At 36.6% G+C, this 6,321-nt stretch overlaps 1 non-coding gene across 1 annotated transcript; it reads right to left on the bottom strand.

The window, feature by feature from the left end:
* Positions 1-3,108: 3,108 nt before the first annotated feature.
* On the bottom strand, positions 3,109-3,270 carry LOC119515069. Its single transcript, XR_005212964.1, has one exon. It is a non-coding gene; the product is annotated as a U1 spliceosomal RNA (small nuclear RNA).
* Positions 3,271-6,321: the final 3,051 nt, after the last annotated feature.

Below are 6,321 nucleotides of genomic sequence, written 5' to 3'. Positions count from 1 at the left end.
GAATGGCCAGCCACATGTCTAATACAAAGAGTCAACACTAGATTCTAAATGAATTTCAGAAGTTACTGGAAACTAAACACTACTGGGGGTGGAAATGGCAAAACACTTCCCGGACTAGACTTCCAAGAAACCAGTAACAAAAGAAAGCCCAAATACAAGCCTCTGAACTATTATTTGAAAAAGTCAACCAACGACTCTCAAACTGGTAATTGTGTCATCTCTACAGCCACATCTGCATGATCTGGAATTTCATGATGTATACGTAACAGGAATCATCATGGCATGCCTGTACTTTTTCCTCTCTCTCCACTTATCCCCACTTCCCAAAACACCTGTTTCTGGGCTTTGAAAATCAGCACAACCGCCTTTAAAATGGTAGTACATTTGATTTTTAAAGCAAGGACAGCTCCCTAAAGTAAGGCTTTTAGCTATATAGGCGTTCATCTACGTAACTGCATCAAAAGCCCCCAGTTGACATCATGGGTCCCCCCACTCTAGAATTAAAATTTTTAAAAAGCACTAAAAAAAAGTTCTGATTTAAAAGATAACCTTTCTATTGCCTTTAAGAATGAATGAAGAGTACAGAGAAAAAAATAATACCCTAAACCCCACTGTTTTCAGTGTTAATTCTTGCAGACTTTAAAAATGAATACTCATGATGTCTAAATATGGACTTTGAAGATATATTTAACTTTAAACAAAAAAATGAGTCCAGGCTACACACACTGTACCATAATCACAATGTTCATTTATTCATTCAACAACCTCTTATTTAACTTTTATTAGGTGCAAGGCACTTTTTAGGCGCTTGAGGAATCAAATAATGAACAAAACAGATAAGGCAAAATCCCTGTTTTAACAGTTTATATTCTAGGGAGAGAAAGAGCCAACAAAAATAGTGATGAGGGGCTGTAACCGAGAAATTAAAATTAACAAATCATTATAATTACTGAATTATACAGATGTGTTTTTTTCTTTCTATATTGTAGAATAGCCAAAAGTTAATTTGAAATCACTGAAACTCAAGTAGTCTCAGCCCTGCTTATATATAATGGTCATTTTAGTCTAGTCTCAATGTTGTGTATACTTACTATTATAATGGTTATTCTAGCCTAGTCTCAATGTTGTGTATACTTACTATCGTAATGGTTATTCTAGCCTAGTCTCAGCCTTGTTTATACTTTCCATTGTAATGGTCATTCTAGTCTAGTCTCAGCTCTGTTTATGGTTGATATTGCAATGGTCCATCTCCCTTTGTTTGAATCCATAAAAATCCTGAACTCCTTATACTCAGAGAACAGATTTTTGGGTCCAAGGGCCATCTGATGTCTTGCTTTGCACATAGCAATAAACTCTTTCTCTCTTTGAAGCCTTGGTGTCATGGATTGGCTGTTATGAGCATTGGGCAGAGAATCCTGCATTTGTTCAATATCAGGGTTGTGGTGGAAAAAAAAAGTTCATAAGATATAGCTGGAGGCTATATATAACTGCAATTCAAAATAGGTTGCTGTGCCGGTTTGGATATATTATGTCCCTCAAAATGCCATGTTCTTTAATGCAATCTTGCGGGGGCTGATGTCTTAGTGTCGATTAGGTTGGAATCTTTGGATTAGGCTGTTTCCATAGAGATGTGACTCACCCAACTATGGGTAATACCTTTGATTAGATTATTTCAATGGAGATGTGGCCCCACCCATTCAGCATGGGTCTTGATTTAATCACTAGAGTCCTATATAAGGGCTCAGACAGAAGGAGCTGGCTGCTGCAGTTTACAGAGACATTTTGGAGACAGCCATTGAAAGTAGACTTTTGCTAGTCCAGAGTTTGCCTGGGAGAAACTAAGAGAGCACCCACAGATGCCTAGAGAGAAACATCCTGGGAGAAAGGCATTTTGAAATCAGAACCCCACAGCAGATGCCAGCTACATGTCTGTGCCTTTCCAGATGACAAAGCTTTTCTGGATACCATTGGTGTTCTTCAGTGAAGGTACCCTATTGTTGATGCCTTTGGACACTTTTTTGGCCTTAGGACTACAACTTTGTAACCAAACAAACCCCCTTTATAAAAGCCAATCCATTTCTGGTATTTGGCATAACGGCAGCATTAGAAAACCAGAACAGTGGCCAAGAAAATTAGCCTCAACAATAAGAAAATAACATTTATGCAGAAATGTGAAGATCAGCAAGTGTTGATAGAAGCATCAACTTGAGCCCCTAACTGTGAAATTCGCACAAATGCAGAGAAGATAAAATAAACCGCAACAATCACATTACGGTTATCAGGATGATTTTTAAGTGTAAAGCTACTATGAGATCCCTGTGACAAAAGGAAAGCTCAAGGTTGAGGGAGAGAAAGTGGGACAGACAGCACTTTATACCCACTTCTAAATAAAAATTGCCAGGATGAGGAAAAAAGCGCAGGCCCATCACTTCATGTTATGAAGTCCTATTTCCCATATATATGAAAAGATCAAAGAGTCTCAGTGAGAAACTCCACACTAACAAAAACAGCATTTCTGCAGTCAGCAAAGGCATTCATTGGCCTCCAGACTCTTCCTAGTGCAATGCTTTTAAAACACGATCACTCTAAACAAACCAAAAAAAAAAAAAAAAAACACCCTGTACTCACAATACTCATTTCTATATCATTATTCTAAGAAGAAGATTCCCTATTGCCTATGATAAGAAAATCAGCTTGAGGATCAGGGTGCCTACTCTATCCACAAGTGAAAAATATGCCCAAGACCTGGACCCTACACTTCACATCCTATTCTGTGGTCCCAATGGCCTTGGCTCCCCAAGTCCAAGGAAAAGATCACCAAACTGCAACTCAGCACCCCTAGATTATTATCAAAGACCCACCAACCCTACAACATGCTTTCGACTTTACTATGGCAGTACTTCTCCCTAAAGCAGATCTTTGCTTGCTTCCCTGTGATGATGTCATTGCATCCTAGAGATGTAATGGAGCACCTAAGTCTGACTAACAAAGATGCACAACTTCTAGAGAATTTACTAGTATAAGCTCCAAACACTGAACACAAAACTAGGACCATATCTGAAAAACAATCACAGTCATCCAGCAGTCTTATTTTAAAAAGAATTAAGCCAGGGGAGGGTGAATCACAGTCCCCCACTACCACAAATTATGCAGTTAAGTTTCCCACATTGGGAAAATCACAGGAGTGAGCACAATCAGAGTGTGAGAGTTGAGCCTCATCCTGGGAAAATCACCTACATGATCATGGCATCTCCATCCCAAAGTAAGTATGAGTTGCCAGGCAAGACTGGCACTCATTCTCAGAATCAAACCACTCAACAGAGATGATCACACTTCTCAAGCAATCTTCCAATCCCCTCATTTCTGGAATAAAGAGTTTCCAAATTGTTATAACAATAGGCAACAGTTGTATAGCTGTATATTGCTAAAATCCTATGAAATATTTGCCTACTGCAAGTTTGACCAGCAGTCACTGTGCTTTGTCTACCTATTCCACACCCCTTTTGCTGAGCTTATTCAGTGAGTCCATCTTTTTCTTGGTGGTACTAGTCAAATAAAAAGGGAAATGACACTCTAGAAATTTAAAGGTAAACAACATAAATTAGCTCCTGTCTTCAAGGGCTTGGCGCTAATGACATCACTGTGATTTCTGGCGCAGTTCAACAAGCCATTCTTCGTAATGCGAATGCGCAGGTATGAAAAGAAATCTGGCAAGACCACGTTTGAAAATCTGGTCCATGTTTGCTGAAGATAGGTTAAATAAGCCCAAAGTGCCCCGCATAAGTACAAAATGCTCTCTTTCAAATATGTAGCAAATTATCACCCTTACATGAAAGATCATTTGCACAAACATTAATTCTAAGTTTGAATGAAGCAAACCAGAGAAAAGTACATGCAGCTAGCCTCCTACCATCACCACCAGCATCAGAAAGTATGCAGTCGAAATTCCTGCATTTGGGAAAATGAGACACCTCAGAAAAGAGCAAAACCTGTCTCAAGCAGCGGTTAACAATTTACATATTCTATGCACGCCCACATCATAAATTTACTATCTTTCTCAGCCCTCTACTTTCTTCCTCACTGTAAATTAAAATTGGAGTTCCTAAGTTTAAATGTTCTTTCATTGTCTCTCCAAGATCACTCAAGAAACACCTGTATTTCCCAAATCTTTTCATCTTACAGAAGGACTCTTCTGGTATTCTCTCCTCTGCCAAAATAAATTAGCCAGTTTTGAATCTTTAAAACAGGAAAAATTAATGTTTTTCTTTTTTAAATCTTATTAGAGATTAGAAGTAACAACTGGCAACATAAACGTTTCTGAGATGGGGAGAGAGAAAAACTAGGGTGGTAAGGGGAATTTGGGGAGCATTTTCTTTTGCGAAGTAAAAGATACCTTGAAATCTGGTGCTATTAGCACCAAACAACTCAAATCCAAAACTCCATTTTCAGAATTGTGACTACAGTGATTCTTAAATTAGTAACACAGAGTATGTAAGGGGTCCCTAGCCTTCATAAGGCAGCTCCAATACTTCACAGGAGCTTCATTGTTAATGGCCTAGTAATCAAAATATCCAGTCAAGTGAGTCTGCTTCAGACCCAAAACAGTGACCATTCCCCTGACTCTTGTGGCTCAAGCAGGTTAAGCAAAACATTAATGCTAGCTCCTCACAGAAGCCCTGCAGACCTTAGTATCCTCTGAGGAGAGCTATTACATTTCTTTGATTAGAAAAATATAAGAAAACATATTTTTGTTAAATACCAACATAAGTTAGTAAAGCTGTTTAATAGCATAGAAAAAGTGAAGAAGCTTTTTAGCTCATTTTACAAAGACTGCATAACTGTTGCAGAAACCAAAGCAGACAATAATTCCATGGATCAATCTTATGAACAAAAGTGCAAAACTTTTAACTAAATTGATAAAATCTTTGCAAACTGAATCCAGGAGTTTTTTTAACTTCATTTATTGAAAAATTAAAAAAGCAAACAACAAAAAAACACAACATTTCAAACAAAGCAAAGCAAAGGATTAAAAAAAACAAATAACCTAAAATAACTACTTTGCTTCCCATATGTTCTTACTATACCCCAGGAAAATTAACAAACCATAACCAAACAATGGAATAAGAAAAACAAATAATCTAAAATAACAACATTGCTTCCAACATGTTCCTACCATACCCCAAGAAAATTAACAAACCATAATCAAAGGAAGGCACAAGAAAAACCAAATAACCTAAAATAACTACATTGAAGCTAATTAATTTTTTTAAATGCAATAGCTTTTTTCTACTTTACCAAAAAAATTAAAAATTCAAACAAACCAAAACAAAGGAGTAAGAAAAGCAAATAGTCTAAAATATCGGCATTGCTTCCAATATGTCCCTACCATACCCGAAGAAAATTAACAAACGCTATCAAAACAAAGGAGTAAGAAAAACAATCTAAAATAACTACATTGCTTCCAATATGTTCCTACCATACCCCAAGAAAATTAACAAACCATAATCAAAGGCATAAGAAAAACCTAATAACCTAAAATAACTAAATTGAAGCTAATTTTTTATATGCAATTGCTTTTTTTCTACTTTATAAAAAAATTAAAAAAAAGATTTCAAACAAAAAACCCACATAGGAATAAGAAAAACAAATAACCTAAAATAATTACATTGCTTCCAACATGTCCCTACCATATCCCAAGAAAATTAACAAACCCTAACAAAGGAATAAGAAAAACAAAAAACTTAAAATAACTACATTGCTTCCAACATGTTCCTACCATACTCAAGAAAATTTGCAAACCATAATCATTCCTGAGCATTCCCATAACATTGAGATTACCCTCAATAGCTTATCTGTTCTTATTAGATTATCGTTCCCCCTACATTAGTTGTTGTCTATCTCTAGGTCCCTTACATTCCACAATATAAAACATTTATTTTATATTTTCACACAGTTTACATTAGTGGTAACATAAATATCTCTCTTTTTGTGCCTGGCTTATTTCACTCAGCATTATGTCCTCAAGTTCATCCATGTTGTCATATGTTTCCTAACCTCATTCCTTCTTATTGCCGCATAGTATTCCGTCATGTTTATATACCACATTTTGTTTATTCATTCATCTGTTGAAGGACATTTGGATTGTTTCTATTTCTTGGCAATTGTGAATAATGCCACTATGAACATCAGTGTGCAAATATTTGTTCATGTCACCGCTTTCAGATCTTCTGGGTATATACGTATAAGCGAAACTGCTGGATTGAAGGGTAATTCAATATCTAGTTTTCTAAGGAACCGCCAGACTGACCTCCAGAGTGCCTG

Source organism: Choloepus didactylus, chromosome 18, assembly GCF_015220235.1.
Source record: "Choloepus didactylus isolate mChoDid1 chromosome 18, mChoDid1.pri, whole genome shotgun sequence".
NCBI lineage: Eukaryota > Metazoa > Chordata > Mammalia > Pilosa > Megalonychidae > Choloepus > Choloepus didactylus.
The sequence above is the reverse complement of the archived record's forward strand: the minus strand, read 5'-3'. Positions and strand labels throughout refer to the sequence as shown.